Consider the following 22,013-nt stretch of genomic DNA (forward strand, 5'->3'; position numbering starts at 1 on the left):
TCCATTGTTGATTGGAACTTATCATATTAGTGTCTCGCGTCCTCGCAAACTTTTTACTTTCTCAATTACTTTGATAACTTGGGGTATATGTACCTTGAGTAGACCCCTAGTAGATTAGTTTATTTTGTGATATCTTCAATTCTTTAATTTTGATGAATATTTTTGTCATTTGTTGGTAAAAAGTGATATTTTTGACTTCTTTGTTTTGAAACTATACATATAGGTACCTATAGTGGACCTCTCTCAGCTTTGTTCATTTTGTGATGATAACTTCAGTTCCCAAATTTTAATGAATATTTTTCTCATTTTTAGTATAAGGTTATGTGTTTGATGTCCGGTTGCTTTGAAACTATACATGTTTTTGTAAACAGTGATATTTTTTACATCTCGTTGAAAGTTTGATTGCTTTTATATATCGAACATATATGAACCTTAGATGGATATCTTCAATTCTCTAATTGAAATGTGCATAAATTGTTAACGTCTTAGTTGAGAGGCTGCTTGTATTATTTTATTTTTTATCTTCATTTTTATTATTCATAATATTTACACAAAAAAATACGACAGAAATGAATACATTAGCAAATACAAAATTCAGCAGTAGGTGTTCTTGTGTTTATTTGTTCCACTTATCTGTCTAGACATCTGTTTGCTGTTCCCCATTGATTTTTTGAAAGTTTTTTTGTTCTTGGTTTGTTTATTTAATATCTAATCTAATTTATACCAAGAGAGCACAAATGATGTTTTTGTTGGTGTGTAAAATGATAAAATGACAAATATAATTAGATCAAAATTAATATAATAATATTGAAAACAAACATATTGCAACCATCCCTCAGAAAGTATTCTCTTTGTTCGCCCACAATGCATTGCATTGTACTTGAGGGCACTTCACACAAACAACCAAACAAGATGGCTGCTGTCATTCAACAACATTCACAGAGAAGGCACAGTTTGAAGGAATATCTGGTGACTTTCAAGCTGTTGAACATAATACTATTGGAACCTAGTGACCAACGAATGACAGGGAACACATGGGTAACAAAATCATAGTACATCAACTTGTAGTTTTCATGCAGTGGTGATCTGATTGTCTGACTCAGCCAGCAGCTTAATTGACTAACAAAGAACAATGACAATTAATGATAATTGTTGTATAAAAGATTGCTATAAAGACAACATAGATAGGTAAGTGAAACATGTGTTATTTTCTTTCTGTATTAAGTGTTATTGTGAGACAATGTAATTGAGTCAGACATGGACACCAGTAATTTTTTTGACTGTTTTGATTCAACTGACTTTGTTTCTTTGTTTACTGATTTTCAAATATGGCGCCTTGAATAAATTATGCAAATTAACTTGTATTCAATTAACATTACAATGAATAGATTCACCGAGTTTATTCTTCTCTTTCCTTAATGATATTCAATTTATATTTAGGACATATTTTTTTTAAGATTCATTCTCAGATTTATTAAAATTAATTTGCAGTTGTTTAACTATTTTTTTACTGTAAAACAGGATAATTAATTAATTTCTATGATTATACTTTCATCTTTTATTCGAGTGCTGCCATAAATGGGGAAACTATAATATATCCATTTATTGACTTAGTACAACACATCAAAATATACAACAATTTTCTGGAACAATTAACGTACAAGGTCAGTATTGTATTATGACATTTTGTATGACTTTTACATTAATATAATATAATGAGATTAAAAAATAGTTTAATGCAATCTAGATGTTATCAGCTGCTGTACTAGTAATGTAGAAAAACCTACATTGTATTTTTGTGTTATGAAATCAGCTATTTGCATATAAACCGAATTATTTGAATGATATAATATTATTTTTGAAAGTGTTTTTGCAAATAACATTGTAAAAGGAAAACAGCTGTGAATATGAAACATCTAGCATCAAGCAAGAGGCTCAACAATGACAAAATTTAAACTGTTATCTACCTGAAAGGGAGGTATCTGCTCTAGTGTAACCCCCTCATAAAACTGTTTTAGCCCAAATTATGTTTTAACCCAAATTACTAAATTACCTGTTAATGGACAATTTGGAATATGATTTATTGTTCAATATGAACATTACTTAATTAATCCTCTACCTCCCAAGTCTAACTTGTTATGGTGCTTCTGGGTGCCTGCAGGCTGACACCCTTTCTGCACCAAGTACAAGTTGCTATGTTTACCAAGAACCTATTGTGTTTTCTACCAAGTTCAATTCAGTATGTAAAGGTCATCTGCCCCTCCCTAAGGGGTGACTCAATATCTAGGCTAATTTCACCAGGGAGTCCAGAAAGTAAACATACTTAGCATACTTTTGCAGTGTACAGCATTATTAGCCTATTGCAACTGAAGGATATACACAGCTTTTTGCTGCTCCTACTAGAGATTTTTCCAGCACTGTGCAGACTGAGTAAATTGTACTTGGACCATGGGCAAACATAGTAAGTACTACTTGAGTTGTCTTCACTACAAATAAGTTGAACTTGGGTTATCTGCACTACAAATAAGTTGAACTTGGGTTGTCTGCACTACAAATAAGTTGAACTTGGGTTGTCTGCACTACAAATAAGTTGAACTTGGGTTGTCTGCACTACAAATAAGTTGAACTTGGGTTGTCTCCACTACAAATAAATTCAACTTGGATGGTCAAAAAAACTGATTGAGTTGGACTTGGGTGATTCTATACTACAAGTAAATTGAACGTAGACAATCAAGAAACTTAGCAAGTTACACTTGGGCTTGTGCAAATAGGAATGAAGCAACCTTTGTTTTCATGAAAGGAGGCAGTTGAGCTTGGTTGTTTGCTTTGCAAATAAACAACCATATTATATAACTTGAGTGACCATGAAAGCTAACTACATGTACTAGGCTATTCCTAAATTACGTATGAATACTGTATATGACTTGCCTCCACAACATTTCCTGTAAATCAGATTATCATACTACATTTGATAAAATCAATGAGTAAATGAATTGATTTCATACTTTGGAATTATGGGCTAATAGTCTTCATTTGTTACTGTCATTGCAGTGCATGGTCCTACAGATTGTTACTCTTGCATGAAACATGACTCTCCGAGATATAGCTTCATTGAATATAACTGAACAAGAACATGATCTCATTACAGAATCGTCTAAGAATAGATCTGGCAAAGTGAGGGTGAAGAAGCATCAATTGCCAACTGAATCGAAGGAGAGGGTACAAAATGATCAGGTAGGAGATAACCAAGTTATTCCTATGGACACTACTAGTGATACTAGTGTCCCCAGTCATGCAGGTTCTCATTCTCGTAAGCGCAGACAGCGCTCAAAACATCATAAGATCAGTTATGCAGACAGTGATAGTGATACATGTGATCCCCATTCTGCACAAACCACTAAACGCAGAAAACGGCCAAGACATCATAAAAAGAGACAGGGTCATGGGAGTACTAGTAATGTGACTGGTGAAAGAGACAATGAGACAATTGAGACTGAGGAGAACCAGAGTGGTAATGGTATTGAGAACCTAGTTGGTGATCACAATAAGGACCAGGGTGATGGCAATGAGGATCAGGGTGGTGGCAATGAAAACCAGGATGGTGATCACAATAAGGACCAGGGTGATGGCAATAAAAATCAGCATGGTGATGGCAATAAGGATCAGGGTGATGGCAATGAAAACCAGGATGGTAATGGCAATGAGGACCAGGGTGATGACAATGAGGACCAGGGTGATGACAATGAAGATCAGGATGATGGCAATGAAAACCAGGATGGTGATGGCAATGATCAGAGTGATGGCAATGAAGATCAGGATGATGGCAATGAAAACCAGGATGGTGATGGCAATGAAAACCAGGATGGTGATGGCAATGAAGATCAGTATGATGGTAATGAAAACCAGGATGGTGATGGTAATGAAAACCAGGATGGTGATGGTAATGAAAATGAGGATGGTGATGGCAATGATCAAGGTGATGGCAATGACGATCAGGATGATGGAAATGATGATGGCAGAGAGAATCAGGGTGGTGATGAAAGTGACCTTTATAGTAGTGATGATGATGGTGAAAATGGGGTAGTACCTCCTAATCTTGACAGTGGCATGGACACTACATCAGGTGAAGAGATGGACTCTGATGATGATGACAGGAACAGCACACATCATCGCATTCATGCTCACACACAAATAGAAACAACCTGGCCAAGTGACTCAGAGTATATTGAACCTACATGTGTTTCTAATGATGAAGATGATGACAATGTTGCTGATAGTGATGGTTGGACTCCGACACTCCGAAGACATGTTGTTGAAGAGTTCACAGGTGAACATCCTGGTCCCAATGTGAACAAAGCAGACATACCTACACCAATAAGTGCTTTTGAAAAAATATTTCCTAAATCGCTTGTGACAAAACTCAGAAGAGAGACTAATGCTTATGCAAAATATATAAAAAGAAACAAAGGAGCGGACAAGTACTGGGCTAAAATCAAAGATGATGATGAGATGGCAGCATTTCTAGGCATCATGATAATTATGGGTGTTGATCCAAAAGGGGAACTAAATGACTATTGGTCAACAAATACTGCTTTAAGAAATGAAAAAATTGCAGGTGTAATGAGCCGTAATAGGTTTCAAAAAATATTGCAATATTTTCATGTCAATGATGCAAGAAATGATCCAGCTAATATAAGTAATCCTGCTGAGAGAGCTACAGAGAGAAGACATAGACCAATGTATAAAGTTGCACCAATACTGAAAACTGTAATACATCAATCACAACAGATGTATAATCTTCATTGTGAGGTGGCAATAGACGAAGCCATCTTTGGTATAAAGGGAGATATAATGGAATTCCAACTGTGTTCATCCAGGGAAAACCCAGAGCCAAAGGGTTCAAAGTATATGTTTTGGCAGATAGTCATTCAAATTACGTGGCTAATCTCAAATTTATGACTAGTACTGGAAGTCATGAAGAGGATATGCGAAACGTTTCCAAAACTGCTGCCTTATGCGAGAATTTAATCCAGCCATTCACTGGATTACATCATGTTCTCTACACAGACAGTTATTATACCAGCATTGAGATGGCCAGTAGGCTCCTGGACTATCACCATACCTATGTTGTTGGAAGTATGCGCCAAGATAGAAGGGGATTCCCAAATGCCCTTCGCACAAATCCCAGAAGAAACCCAGCAAGTGACATAATCAAAAACCTATGCAGAGGGCAGTTTGCTGCAAGACAGAAAGACGATCTTGTTGTTGTCTCTTATAAAGATTCAAAATTATTAAATCTGCTTTCTACATGCCGAGAAGGATTTAGAGTCAATGATGGAAGGATCAACAGATTCATCAAGTCACCCACAACCCATCGAAAGTCTGTCTACAGCCTTCCAGCTCCTGATATTGTAGGTGATTACAATAAATACATGGGTGGAGTGGATCGTGCTAATCAAATACGATCTTATTTCACTTCCCAACGTCAGGCCCACAAATGGTGGAAGTATGTCTTCTTCTACTTATTAGATACTGCCATTTGCAACAGCTACATTATCTACAAAGAAGTAGTTGATGAGAAGAAAACGCATAAAGCATTCCAAGTAGAAGTTGGTTGCGCTATGATCGGTGGCTTTTGCTCAAGAAAACAGAGAGTGACAACTGCTGAACCAGTTCTCAATACATACCAAAATCACCACCTGGTTAAAGGAGAGGGCAGAGGTGCTAGTTGTAGAATGTGCATTAAGATAGGAAGGAAAACTCAGAAGGGCCACTACGTATACAGCGTCTACAAATGCAATGAATGTGGAATTTCTTTGTGTCGTGATTGCTTCCTTCCATATCACCATGAAATAACATGTAATGCAGGCAAAGGGCAGAAGATGACACAAACAGAAGCAACTGATCAAGCAGAAGCAAGGTGGCTGTGGGAACACAGAAGAGATGCAGGAGGACAACAAAGCAGAAGAACCCCTGCAATTGGGAGAGGTGGATCAAGAGGAAGACAAAGAGGTGGACAAAGAGGAAGTGGAAATCGTGGAAAATAAAGACTAGTTGTTATATAGTGTGGGCCCCAGGGTTTGGTGGTTTATGTAGTGTTATAGTATAGTATAAGTATATAACTGTTCAATGCATAGATGCATGTAAGTGACATATATACTGTATTTCACAGGATTAGTCCAAAGAAGATAAAAGATTTATAATAAGCTTTGTTGTCAACTGAAGTTCTTCTTTGCACTCCAGGTAACCAGACTTTCCATAGTCTGATTGCTGGAAATAATGTGGAGCCAAGTACATGTATAATTTAGTTGTAGTCACTGTCAGCCAAGTGTAATTTATTTGTAGTTATCAGAACCCTAAGTTGAATTTATTTGTAGTGACCAACTCCCAAGTTGAATTTATTTGTAGTGACCAACTCCCAAGTTGAAATTATTTGTAGTGACCAACTCTCAAGTTGAATTTATTTGTAGTGACCAACTCCCAAGTTGAATTTATTTGTAGTGACCAACACACAAGTTCAATTTATTTGTAGTGACCAACACCCAAGTTCAATTTATTTGTAGTGACCAACACCCAAGTTCAATTTATTTGTAGTGACCAACACCCAAGTTCAATTTATTTGTAGTGACCAACACCCAAGTTCAATTCATTTGTAGTCAGCCTTATACCCAAGTACAACTTACTATGCACAGCATATGTATCACGTTACAGCAGATTTAATCTTTGCAACTGATTAACTTAGACTTGGTACATATTGGGTATTGCCTTGTGGGAGAAAGAGGATTTTAAACACACCCAAAGACTAGATCGAGCTTTCTGTCATTGCTATGTCCACTTTGCAAAATTCAAAGTTGGACAATTCAGTATATAGCCTAGTAAAAGCTTTGGCATTGAAAAGAAATGATGATTCACCAAGGATGCCACTTAATACATGTTGTAGGATGCCATTTCCAATGCTAGCTTATGCTATACAGTTCTACAATGCATCATCATCTATTGAGGTAAACACAACAAATTAAACTACAGAAAATGTCTTACAATTATAATAATAACGATAAGAAATGTATATCATCATGATGTTTATATTTAATTACAGTTGAAGTGTCCTATTGTATACAAAACATGGCTGGAAACTATGTACCGGTATGTCATTTTTGGTGAAAGATTTATCCAACTGTTTAGAGGGCCATATTGGAGTGGAGTGAAGTGGAGTGGAGTGGATTTGTATTGTCAATCCATAGTTTATTCATACAATGTATTAATGGTATTGCATATTAATTACAATATGTAAGCTAAGAATAGAAGTGTTATTTTTATGTCACTATTGATTGATGGGTGGTCTAGATACCACTTACATAATGACTTACTTTTTTGTTGATATGGTATCACATTAATAAATACTAATAGGCACATGTAAACATTCCTGCAATTGGAGCACAAGTCTTGAGGAATGAAAGTAGAAATAGCCAATTTAGTGGTTCAACTGATATTCAAGTAAGTTGTACAAAATTGTGAACATTAACAGTGGCAATCAATGAAAACTATTTGTGTTATGTTTACTTTTATTGTTAGCACTGAATATAAAGTACTGTAGGTTAGCTTGTAATTAGTCACAAAAAATGATATCCAGTGAGTGACCATGTGATATCAGAATTTGTTTGAGCCTTTATGGGGATCATATGAAAATCACAAACGGTACATCATTTTAGTTTCACTCATTGGATATCCTCTTCATTCCGCTTGATTATGTTATTATAATTGATATCCAATTTATTTTATAATAGATACACACACATGCACGCAGAATGAATACCAAAATCATCTGGGGGGGGGGTATTAATTATAAAGACACATGGCTGCAGGTAGGAAAAATAAGAACTGATTCCTGGTTGTAATTTTACAAACTTTTTTAACTGAGCAGCGTGATGCTGGGGATCGAATCCCCCACGGGAAGAGGCTCAGCAGTTCTTATTTTTTTTTTTTTATATATTATCATTTGTAATTTTTTAATTTAAATATCTTTTTTGTTTGTACTTTTGATATTTTATGTACATTTTTAAATCTTAAATTCACTGATATTTGCAAATCATTTCAGACTGAAGCATTGAAACAGATTATCATTCATAATCCAGGATGTAAAAGAGTGTGGATTAAGGCTGACGGCACTGATCTTAAAGTTAATAAATTTAACAAAAAACAGAATGACCCAAAATCCTCTGAAGATCAACTGATGCAGTTGTGTTGGGACGTTCATAAATACCAAATGCTTCTCTCTATTGCTGGAGACTACATTGATCTCCTGGCATCGTTTAAACAGCAACTTGGAGAGGGATATACTCATCTGCAACCAGTTACAGAAGCAGTTTCTGATATAATCCCTGACATCATGAAATACCTCAGAAATCTGTTCAAAAAGAAACCAACAGCAGCAACACATGTATTGGTTTTCATGATATCTGATGAAGAGAGAAAAGCAAAGCCATACTCAATACCTGTCAGATATCTTTTGTATCATAGTCTCACAGATAATAAATTCAGAGAATTAGTTAATGAGGTAAAGCTGAAGGTTCTGAATGCAGGACTTTATCCTGTTGGTAAGCATATTCTAAAGCTCTTTATATGCTATCATTCTTGCACATAACTTGATGCTATATTTTGTAGACTTTTTATGTATTATAGAATTTGATATTACAGGAAGTGTTACAGATGGAGAGTTCAATTCTTGTCGTTACAATGGACTAACAGGACCCACAAGCATTTTTAAGCTACGCATGAAGGCAAGAGAGAAGATATCAAGATTGAATGAAAGAACATTGTTGGGAATGTTAATAACAGTTGATTGTGAGTATATTGTTTACCAAGTTCCACATTTAGGGACAATTGCCCACTTCATCCTGAATTACAGACAGGCACAACCTTTTTGCGTAAACATAACCAACCTACCCTTACGAAAAAGTTCTATAGAATTCTATAGAACTGTATAGAACTGTATAGCATTCTATAGAACTCTATAGAATTCTATAGAACTCTATAGAATTCTATAGAAATTCAATAGAATATAATTCTATAGAATATTATTCTATAGAAATCTATAGAATATTATTCTATAGAATTCAATAGAAATCTATAGAATATTATTCTATAGAATTCAATAGAGTTCTATAGAATGGTATTCTTCTATAGAAATACAATACTTTATTACACTATGCAGAAACACGCAAGATATATTATATTTTACGAAAAACTTCTATAAAATTCTATAGAGTTTTTTTTCAATTCCATTTAAATTCCATAGAAAATCTGTACAATGTTATAGAATTGTGTAGAATCATCATATCAAGCACATGACTATGTACTTTTTTCCCTCATTAGTTTATACAACTGGTGACATTCACTTTAAATAATAATTCCTGTATATTTCTGTAATGATGTACATACTAAAAAAAACTGCATGGAATTGATAAAAATTCACCCTTATGAAAAAAATATTGAAAACATATGTAACACTCAATTTATATTGAATTTCTGTGGAACTCTACGGAATTCTATAGAATTTTAGAGATTAAAATAATGGAATGGAGAGAGAGCAGCAGTTACACATCACTAAATTGCTGATATATTATAAATTTACAAAAAAGTTAGGTTTTGATGTATTTTAATTTTAATGTCAAAGGATATTGACTCTCGGTGACATACTAGATTGCTAGATTCACATTACACACATTTGGGACATGATTATAAACATTCTCAAATATATTGGGCACAAACAAAATTATTTTTAGAGTAGCCAAAAATATGAGGTAAGAATTTATTAAAAATGTCAAATTATATTTATTAACTCCATTGTTGATTGGAACTTATCATATTAGTGTCTCGCGTCCTCGCAAACTTTTTACTTTCTCAATTACTTTGATAACTTGGGGTATATGTACCTTGAGTAGACCCCTAGTAGATTAGTTTATTTTGTGATATCTTCAATTCTTTAATTTTGATGAATATTTTTGTCATTTGTTGGTAAAAAGTGATATTTTTGACTTCTCTGTTTTGAAAATATACATATAGGTACCTATAGTGGACCTCTCTCAGCTTTGTTCATTTTGTGATGATAACTTCAGTTCCCAAATTTTAATGAATATTTTTCTCATTTTTAGTATAAGGTTATGTTTTTGATGTCCGGTTGCTTTGAAACTATACATGTTTTTGTAAACAGTGATATTTTTTACATCTCGTTGAAAGTTTGATTGCTTTTATATATCGAACATATATGAACCTTAGATGGATATCTTCAATTCTCTAATTGAAATGTGCATAAATTGTTAACGTCTTAGTTGAGAGGCTGCTTGTATTATTTTATTTTTTATCTTCATTTTTATTATTCATAATATTTACACAAAAAAATACGACAGAAATGAATACATTAGCAAATACAAAATTCAGCAGTAGGTGTTCTTGTGTTCCACTTATCTGTCTAGCCATCTGTTTGCTGTTCCCCATTGATTTTTTGAAAGTTTTTTTGTTCTTGGTTTGTTTATTTAATATCTAATCTAATTTATACCAAGAGAGCACAAATGATGTTTTTGTTGATGTGTAAAATGATACATTGACAAATATAATTAGATCAAAATTAATATAATAATATTGAAAACAAACATATTGCAACCATCCCTCAGAAAGTATTCTCTTTGTTCGCCCACAATGCATTGCATTGTACTTGAGGGCACTTCACACAAACAACCAAACAAGATGGCTGCTGTCATTCAACAACATTCACAGAGAAGGCACAGTTTGAAGGAATATCTGGTGACTTTCAAGCTGTTGAACATAATACTATTGGAACCTATTGACCAACGAATGACAGGGAACACATGGGTAACAAAATCATAGTACATCAACTTGTAGTTTTCATGCAGTGGTGATCTGATTGTCTGACTCAGCCAGCAGCTTAATTGACTAACAAAGAACAATGACAAATATAGCTGCATAGCAGCAATGACCGGTTTTCAAGACCATGGCACATGGCCAAGTCACATGCAATGCATGGCCAGGTATGACTGTTTGCAATAGCCCCCAAAATTAACGTTGGTCCCATGTTTGTATATGTGATAGTGTCCAAGATATTATTGCCATGCATATGTAATGAGTTATATGACCATATATAGTCATCAGGTATGTTTGTCAATTCTCTTGTCCAATGACTTCAATATAGCATTGGTTCCATGTTCCTACCTGCAACAGTGCCTAAGATATTAGAGGCATGTATATTTAATGAGTTCTATGACCATATATGGTCATCTCATATGTTGGACAATTCTCTTGTCCAATGTCTTCAGTATAGGTTTGGGTACATGTCCCTATCTTTAAAAGTGCTCGAGATATTATGGATATGCATACTTAATGAGTTCTATGACCATATATGGTAATCGAATATGTTAGTCAATCCTTTTGTCCAATGTCTTCAATATAGTATTGGTGCCATGTTTGTGCTTACAATAGTACTCGAGATATTAGATACATGCATATTTAATGAGTTGTATGACCATATATGGTCATTGACTGTGTTGGTCAATTATCTTGTCCAATGTCTTCAATATAGCGTTAGTTCCATGTTTGTATATACAGTAGTTCTCAATATATGTCAATTCAATGTGTATTGTATATGGGCCCTTTCCCATAATGCAACATTGCTGACTATTTTATATAAAATGTGAAAAATATTCATAAATCAACTGCTCCAAAACTACTGGTCGCACTTTCATGATTCTTTGATTAATCTGTAGTATGTATGATGTTCTTCAAAATTATGGCGTGGAATTTTGATACGATCAAAATTATGCAAATGAGATGCAAAACAATATTTCAGAAAATTCTAAAAAAAAAAGTCACATGACCGTTCAACTTTTTTTTCATGAAATACGTAGCTCTAGGGCCAATGCTTCTTTTAAGCGAAAGTTTGAGACTCCTAGACCCTCAGAAAGGTGTTTAAATGAGCATGCCATTTTTTGCCTAAAATTCAAAATGGCCGCCGTACCACGTGACCAATATGCGTCATCTTAGAATATGCACTAGATCTCATCAAACTTAACAAATTCTCTTGTCCAATGTCTTCAATATAGCATTGGTTCAATGTTCCTACTTGCAACAGTGGCGAAGATATTAGAGACTTGCATATTTAATGAGTTCTATGACCATATATGGTCATCGAATATGTTGGTCAATCCTTTTGTGCAATGTCTTCAATATAGCATTGGTTCCATGTTTGTGTTTGCGATAGTACCTGAGATATAAGAGACATGCATATTTAATGAGTTCTATGACCATATATGGTCATCGAATGTGTTGGTCAATTTTTTTGTCCAATGCCTTCAATATAGATTTGGGGACATGTCTCTGTCTTTGAAAGTGCTCGAGATATTATGGATATGCATATTTAATGGCTTCTATGACCATATATGGTCATCGAATATGTTAGTCAATTCTCTCGGCCAATGTCTTCAATATAGCGTTAGTTCCATGTTTGTATGTGCAATAGTTCTCAATATATGTCAATTCAATGTGTATCGTATATGGGCCCTCCCCCTTTCCCATAATGCAACATTGCTGACTATTTAATATAAAATGTGAAAAATATTCATAAATCAACTGCTCCAAAACTACTGGTCGCACTTGCATGATTCTTTGATTAATCTGTAGTATGTATGATGTTCTTCAAAATTATGGCGTATATGATTATGGCGCATATTATGACCATATATGGTCATGGAATGTGTTGGTCAATTCTTTTGTTCAATGTCTTCAATATAGCATTGGTTCCATGTTTGTACTTGCAATAGTGCCTGAGATATTAGAGACACGCATATTTAATGAGTTCTATGACCATATATGGTCATACACTATGTTGATCAATTCTTTTGTTCAATGTCTTCAATATAGCATTGGTTCCATGTTTTGTACTTGCAATAGTGCCTGAGATATTAGAGACATGCATATTTAATGAGTTGCATGACCATATATGGTCATCCAATATTTTGGTCAATTCTCTTGTCCAATGTCTTCAATATAGCGTTAGTTCCATGTTTGTATGTGCAATAGTTCTCTATATATGTCAATTCAATGTATATCGTAAATGGGCCCTCCCCCCTTTCCCATAATGCAACATTGCTGGCTATTTTATATAAAATGTGAAAAATATTCATAAATCAACTGCTCCAAAACTACTGGTCGCACTTGCATGATTCTTTGATTGATCTGTAGTATGTATGATGTTCTTCAAAATTATGGCGTAGAAATTTGATACGATCAAAATTATGCAAATGAGATGCAAAACAATATTTCAGAAAATTCTAGAAAAAAAAGTCACATGACCGTTCAACTTTTTTTTCATGAAATACGTAGCTCTAGGGTCAATGCTTCTTTTAAGCGAAAGTTTGAAACTCCTAGACCCTCAGAAAGGTGTTTAAATGAGCATGCCATTTTTCGCCTAAAATTCAAAATGGCCGCCGTACCACGTGACCAATATGCGTCATTTTAGGATATGCACTAGATCTCATCAAACTTTACAAACATATGAAAAAATTTTCCAGATATGTGCAACGGTGTTCGAATGGCGCTTAGCGAAAAATCTGGCGGAATAATAATAATAAAAAACATAACGATTACAATAGGTTTCCAAGACATGTGTCTTGAAAACCTAATTAATGATAATTGTTGTATAAAAGATTACTATAAAGACAACATAGATAGGTAAGTGAAACATGTGTTATTTTCTTTCTGTATTAAGTGTTATTGTGAGACAATGTAATTGAGTCAGACATGGACACCAGTAATTTTTTTGACTGTTTTGATTCAACTGACTTTGTTTCTTTGTTTATTGATTTTCAAATATGGCGCCTTGAATAAATTATGCAAATTAACTTGTATTCAATTAACATTACAATGAATAGATTCACCGAGTTTATTCTTCTCTTTCCTTAATGATATTCAATTTATATTTAGGACATATTTTTTTTAAGATTCATTCTCACAGATTTATTAAAATTGATTTGCAGTTGTTTAACTATTTTTTTACTGTAAAACAGGATAATTAATTAATTTCTATGATTATACTTTCATCTTTTATTCTAGTGCTGCCATAAATGGGAAACTATAATATATCCATTTATTGACTTAGTACAACACATCAAAATATACAACAATTTTCTGGAACAATTAACGTACAAGGTCAGTATTGTATTATGACATTTTGTATGACTTTTACATTAATATAATATAATGAGATTAAAAAATAGTTTAATGCAATCTAGATGTTATCAGCTGCTGTACTAGTAATGTAGAAAAACCTACATTGTATTTTTGTGTTATGAAATCAGCTATTTGCATATAAACCGAATTATTTGAATGATATAATATTATTTTTGAAAGTGTTTTTGCAAATAACATTGTAAAAGGAAAACAGCTGTGAATATGAAACATCTAGCATCAAGCAAGAGGCTCAACAATGACAAAATTTAAACTGTTATCCACCTGAAAGGGAGGTATCAGCTCTAGTGTAACCCCCTCATAAAACTGTTTTAGCCCAAATTATGTTTTAACCCAAATCACTAAATTACCTGTTAATGGACAATTTGGAATATGATTTATTGTTCAATATGAACATTACTTAAGTTTTCATTCGGAGACAAGCTTTAGTATAGTAACAGTAATTGCTCTATAAGAAGTGCATTCTATAGGATGAACAAAAATTATACAGTATACTGGATTACAATTTTGATCATAGACACACTTCATTGAAAACAAGTTTCAGTTAAGGTAGCGAGAAGGGTTTTGTGACGTTTTTAAATAAAACATTCTCTGTCTGTTGTCTCGTTCAGAACAGTAATTTAGGTTATATATATCAAAAGACTAAGTATAGAGGTACAAGTTCGCACAAACTGGACAGTCATTGTTTACATAATTATCACGTGACATCAAAAATGGCGAACCTTGTAAAAATGACTAAGTACGCGATTGCGAGAGCACACTGCGGAATTTCCTGGTGAAATTTACGTCATGCATTGTCCGTAATCAAGCCCATTGAAATGCGTCTCCGATAATCAAAAGAGCTATTATTCCGATTTCTATGCAGGTTTGTTTTTTTGTCCTTAAATTATTTCATACTTGGCACCTTTAACAGACTATTATTCTGTGACAAAGCATTTTCTTTAAAAACCCAGACATATTTCGCACCATCATTATCTTTTGAACGATAACTGCGAGTTTGAATGTCCTAGTCCGAACGCACTTGATTTGGCGGCGGTCCCAATGAGTCGTACTCGATCAAAACTTCAACTCGAGAAAAACGCGAAAAACAGTTTTGGTTAATAAAACATTGTAGATTTGCTGCATTATTATAAATATACACTAAAAATGGCCAAACATATTAACCACTGATATCATAGAACTCATAAAGAGTGTCAGATAATGAATAATTTCAAGCTCGAGCGTGAAAAATGAAGAAAACTGCTGGCATTTGAGTCCGTACTCAGGAACGTTCGGGTTTTCCATTGTTATGCAAACGAACAACGAAGGATAATCCTCTGACAAACATTACTGTCCCACTGTACACGCTGACAGTTTACAAACAAGCTAATCCTTCAAGTGTCTCTGATAAGACATCTAATAAAACGGTTTTCATGGTGAAACAAAATGGCCGTTGTTTGAAAAAAATTGCTGTGTCAGAGTGCGACACTGAGTGGCAGATTTCTCTTTGCCTCGTCTGTCAACGCTTTCTTTCTTTTCTTCGCCATTGCGTTAGAAAAAAAATGTATTAGTAAAATAGAATATTGACTTGGAAAATAAAACGATTTAAAAGAAAGTTGTGCAAAGTTACAGTACTCCTTTCGCACAACCTCCCGCCCGCTTCCGCTTTCCAATCACCTTTTTCTCTCGCTTTTGCGACCGCTTGTTGAATTCGACCGGACAATTTCCGCTTTATTTTCGACCGCGCAAACCCTGAAATATCACCGCCCACCTGCTCGCTCGCGCGCATTTAAAATTCGGACTAACAGAATAATTTCCGAGGTTCACATTGTCTTATAATTGTCTTTCTGTTTTTATAGATGTTGAACAGCTGACAAAAGTTCAAATACTTTTTGTTTTAACTATCTATAATTATATGCACGCAACCTGACCCTTTGACCTCGATTTGGCCTGGACTGAATATTTTATTTTAAACAATATTCTGACGTGAAATACAAAATGTATTTCAACACAAGTACGACATGGTTGTCTGAGGTTTCTTTCCTGATTGTTGAGTCTTCGCAATGTGTTTTGTATAACTATTGTTGTTTCCCCCCCCCCCCCCGATGCTGAAGGACCGTAAATCTAAATGGCAGTTACATGCATGGGCGAGTGAAAGAAAATATTTCTAAGCCTAAAATAAAACCTAATATTACACCTCTTTGTGTATTTGTTAATTTTACATATGTTTGTCATGACAGTATGTTTGTAAATATCTAGAAAAATCTCGTCTTTCGTTGATAATTTCGATTGTTTGTTTGGAATGTCGATCCCCGTTGGTTTCTCCATACTCAGGCTGAGTTTAGGAAGAGCGTCGATCAACACCGTGACAATCAGCCGAGAGAAGACAAACATTGACCGTAATTCATGGGGATCATGTCCGTAATTTGTGGGCTGAAACCCCAAATAATTAAACAAGTATTATTATTTTAATATATATTTTATTTTACATCGCAAAACTAAACCATGCAAAAACAGAGCTAGAGTTGTTCGCGGTGAAACAACCGCATTGAAGACAATGCAACTAGCCATTTCTTACCTTGAAATAAAAAAAATAAAAATTCGAAGAGCATCGGGGAAAATATTAATAATCATCCTTATCAATCGCTTGCTTTATTTTATTCGAATCTATGAAATTCACGATTTTTTTTTACATTTGTTGGCAACTTCCGCGCTAAAAAAGTTATGGCTATAACTAAATTTGACACGTTTTTCTTTTAAGCCCAATAAATTATTCATACATGTCAAGCTCTGTTCGATTCTTTCAGGGCATATGGCCGTTTTTAGTCGAAAATATTTGTTGTGGGAACACTTTTATGGTACGTATACGGTATAGACCGAACTCGTTCAATGATCGTGACTTAATTTTAAAAATTCAATGTCAAATTTTACCAGACGTGGACCGATGTGGATTCGGTGTCGTTATTTTTGGAATTAATCACTAACATTTCCTCGTTTCTCTGCTCTCTCAAAAGGAGTTACCTAGGCTTTTTTCACGTAACTGTCTCATTAAAAAAAAAAATATTACATCTAGAACAAGCACCCAAAACACGTAACAAGAGGTCCCAGTTCAGTTGCTTTCACGATACAGGTGTAATACAACTATTAGATTTGAAGTGTCGTTCAGAATGTAATAATAGTTAATACTAGTTGTATGTTCACACTTTACTATCAAAACCACCATTTCGACCACCCATGTGCCAGTGATCAGTGTTTGGGCGAGCGGTCAATGTTTTCAATGAGCGAGCGAGCGAGCGAAAACAAAACGCGATTAAAATGCGGTCGGTTTCCGGTCGGACAAGACCGCGTGGTCGGAAATTAAGCGATAAGCGGTCGATGTAAAAGCGGAAGGTTGGGCGAAATGAGTACTGTATGACCATGTTTCTCCGACGAAGTCTCGACTGACAATGATGCTGACAATGGACGTTAGATAAACACGCATTGTTTGCGACAAGAAGCTTATCACCCGTTATATCAGAATCGTCAACAACAGAGTATACAGATAAGATGTTATCATTTAAACCCTTTCAAAGATAAACACTATGCAAATATCCACGAAAAGCCAGTTGCAGTCTTTTCTGCTAGTGTTTTAAAACACTAATTTGAGCAACGTTATTTCGCAATTTCGATCTTTTGTAAACCTGGGGTGATGTATCAAGGTCTAAAGTAACCGTTTTATCAATTTGTGAAAAATCAAGAAAAAAGTGAAAATTTCCCTTCTCGCTACCTTAATGTTAATTTATAATTCAATAAGTTCATCAACGTGCAGTATAAAACATTATTACAATCGATACCACTCGGGTATTAATTTTGAATTTGGTAAGCTGGATGCTCAAAGCAAAGAGTTAATCAGTGGCATCCGTTTTTGTGCAAAATCTAGACTGTTACTAGTAGAAAGTGTGCAAACATTCTGATGGCACATGACTGGTATGTATTTCAATAAGGCTGGTAGAGAATACCAAAAAGAATAACTATTAAGTGACAACTCTGTGTGCTAGATGGACATGTTTATAATGTGTATATTTCCAGATGTTGTGGTTTTAATTTTATTTCTTCATTGCCAAATGCAATGGAAATGAAACTGTGATATTTTGTTTGCTTTATTTTGCTTTGGGCACAGAATTCTTGTTAAGGGTATTTCTATTGATTTATGTTGTGAGATGCAACTTTGATCTACATGTATGTACAGTATAATACCCATAGGTGGTAAGCAATGTAGATCAGCATTGGCCAGAGTTCATGTCATTAGCATTTCCAACTAAAATAGCAACAAACATAGAATTATTATCATTATGGGGTTGAAATATTGCCAGGATATCATATAAAATCACTGAAAAGCCACAACAAAGCAACACAGGGTTAACATTTTAAGACCTCTATTGTCTGCAAATGTCGTTATTTTTTGCAAATACTGCATAACATACACAAGAACTTAATTTGATACAATAAGTCACACAGATTATTGATGTTTTCAACTTATAAAGTGGTAAAAATATGAAACCTTTTTTTGTTGCTTACTGTATTAAAAAGTGATTTTGTAGCTTAAAAATATATTTTAAATACATTTAAAGCACACTTTGTAAATGTATTATGTATATCGTTGATAGTGATTAGAATGCAATAAAAAATTACAAAGCTCAGAAACATCAAACACTCAATTTTCTCTGAAAACACACCCTTGCACTTGTATAAAAAGTTTAAATGGTACAGTGTAGCATGGAACTATAAACTTTATAGTTCCATGAGTGTAGCATCTAAATTTCGCTATTTCCTGTCCAGTGAATACATGATTAGAGGGAAAACCATTGTTAGTCCCCGTTCGGACGCAGTCCGAAAACGGGGACTTATGTTTTGCCCTGTGTGCGTCCGTCCGTGCGTCCGTGCGTCCGTGATCACCTGTATCTCGAACATGCATGGACCGATTAAGTTCAAACTTCACTCATACATCACACATTATATGGGACATATGCACATGCATTTTTTTCATGATCCGATTAACGATAGTCGAATAGTGGCCATTTTAAGGCCGAAAATGCATCAAAATCGCACATTTTCACCATTCCGGACCCGGATCTCAGTTATGCATGGACGGATTTTGTTCAAATTTGGTACATACATTAAACATAATAGGACCTTGATGCACGTCATTTTTTTTTTTGGATCGGGTTCGAAATGGCCGACTGGCGGCCATTTTGTTTTAAAGAATTCAGTTCTGGATCCGTATCTGAGACATGCTTGGATTGATCGAGTTCAAACTTCACACACACAAGGTACATCATGTCACAAATATGTATGTGCATTTGTTTCATGATCTCATTAACGATAGCCAAATGGCGGCCACTTTAAGGCCGAAAATGCATTGAAATCGCACATTTTCACCATTCCGGACCCGGATCTCAGTTATGCATGGACGGATTTCATTCAAATTTGGTACATACATTAAACATAATAGGACCTTGATGCACGTCATTTTTTTTTCCGGATCAAGTTCGAAATAGCCGACTGGCGGCCATTTTGTTTTAAAGAATTCAGTTCTGGATCCGTATCCGAGACATGTCTGGATTGATCAAGTTCAAACTTCACACACACAAGGTACATCATGTCACAAATATGTATGTGCATTTGTTTCATGATCTCATTAACGATAGCCAAATGGGGGCCGCTTTAAGGCCGAAAATGCATTGAAATCGCACATTTTCACCATTCCGGACCCAGATCTCAGTTATGCATGGACGGATTTCATTCAAATTTGGTACATACATTAAACATAATAGGACCTTGATGCACGTCATTTTTTTTTCCGGATCAAGTTCGAAATAGCCGACTGGCGGCCATTTTGTTTTAAAGAATTCAGTTCTGGATCCGTATCTGAGACATGTCTGGATTGATCGAGTTCAAACTTCACACACACAAGGTACATCATGTCACAAATATGTATGTGCATTTGTTTCATGATCTCATTAACGATAGCCAAATGGGGGCCGCTTTAAGGCCGAAAATGCATTGAAATCGCACATTTTCACCATTCCGGACCCGTATCTCAGTTATGCATGGATGGATTTTGTTCAAATTTGGTACATACATTAAACATAATAGGACCTTGATGCACGTCTTTTTTTTTCGGATCAAGTTCGAAATGGCCGACTGGCGGCCATTTTGTTAAAGAATTCAGTTCTGGATCCGTATCCAAGACATGTCTGGATTGATCAAGTTCAAACTTCACACACACATGGTACATCATGTCACAAATAGATATGTGCATTTGTTTCATGATCTGCTTAACAATAGCGGAATGATGGCCATTTTAAGGCCAAAAATGCATCAAAATCACGTATTTTCACAATTCCAGAACCGGATCTCAGTCATGCATGGATGGATTTTGTTCAGATTTAGCACAATGTGTTGTACATATGCAGGTGCATTTCGGTCATGATCTGCTTTGAATGTATATGTCACTCAAATATGAACGGAACGGGGACGTGTCATTGACAATGACTTGTTCCACATGACATGATGTAAAACAACCTAATTATTTTTTTTTCTTAAATTATTCGAAAACATTGCGCTAATATCTTAATATTCATATTCACTTTTAGGGACTGCATCAAAGCAATTTGGCTGAGACTGAAGAGGACTCATCAAGAATAAATTATGTGTACAAACTAGGAAGTGGAATCTGATTTTTTTTCATTTCACCCTACCAGTAACTGTATTTACAACCAGAGTAATACATGTATATAGCTATGATTTTTTTTAGATTTTCCTTAATTGTACTGATTGAATACAATTTTTTTATATAATTAAATGTATTTATGGACAGTCTGACTAATTTTGTCATTTAAAGTTTCAGTTACACTGCTGTGTCAATGTTTAACTTTTCTGTGAATTAATAAAGTTTCCTCATTTTTCTTCACATATTTGGCAATGTTGCTTTGCTCAGCCTTGGGTGGAAACTTGAATACTGCCTAATTAAAATCTTTAAATGACTAGTAGAATTCTATATGAAAGGGTCCAAATTTCTTGGTACCTTTTTCTTTACAAATTCTATAGAACTCTGTAGAATTTCTATAGAAAATGGGCCAAATGTCTGTTAAATTCCATAGAATTTCTATGAAATTCCGTAGAATTTCTATAAAATTCTATAGAATTCTGTAGAATTTCTATAGAATTCTGTAGAATTTCTATAGAATTCTGTAGAATTTCTATAGAATTCTGTGGAATTTCTAGAAAATTCCGTAGAATTTCTATAGAATTCCGTAGAATTTCTATAGAATTTCTAAAGAATTCCGTAGAATTTCTACAGAATTCTATAGAAAATGTGCCAAATGTCTGTTAAATTCTATAGAATTCTATAGAATAATCAATACAATTTCTATAGAATTCTATAGAATAATCAATACAATTTCTATAGAATTCTATAGAATCTTTTCGTAAGGGTAGTAATGAGACAAAAATATGCAAATATTTCACTACACTTACACTGTGTTTGGAAAATTAAAAATCTGTCCTATCTTCCCATTTGTTGACCTAAAGTCATGCACTATGTGCATACGAACAAACAATAAACAGGCAAATGCTATCAATTTGGAAATTAGAAATTGCTGTAGCGCATCCATGAATGTTCTATCAAGTCACATGTCCCCTCCCAAACACAAATTATGTACCAATCAAATAATATTAAATTCCATGTAAAACTGGCTACCATGGTATTTTATGGTCATCATGTTGTTATATGACAA

At 34.5% G+C, this 22,013-nt stretch overlaps 1 long non-coding RNA gene across 1 annotated transcript; it reads left to right on the forward strand.

Annotated features, from left to right (window-relative positions):
* The first annotated feature begins 831 nt into the window (after positions 1-831).
* LOC144360299 (uncharacterized) lies at positions 832-21,187 on the forward strand. Its single transcript, XR_014926829.1, has 3 exons — positions 832-1,188; positions 14,122-14,217; positions 20,871-21,187. It is a non-coding gene; the product is annotated as an uncharacterized LOC144360299 (long non-coding RNA).
* The last annotated feature ends 826 nt before the right edge of the window (positions 21,188-22,013 follow it).

This window comes from Saccoglossus kowalevskii, chromosome 17 (genome assembly GCF_978046115.1).
Source record: "Saccoglossus kowalevskii chromosome 17, keSacKowa6.1, whole genome shotgun sequence".
In the NCBI taxonomy this organism is placed as follows: Eukaryota; Metazoa; Hemichordata; class Enteropneusta; family Harrimaniidae; genus Saccoglossus; species Saccoglossus kowalevskii.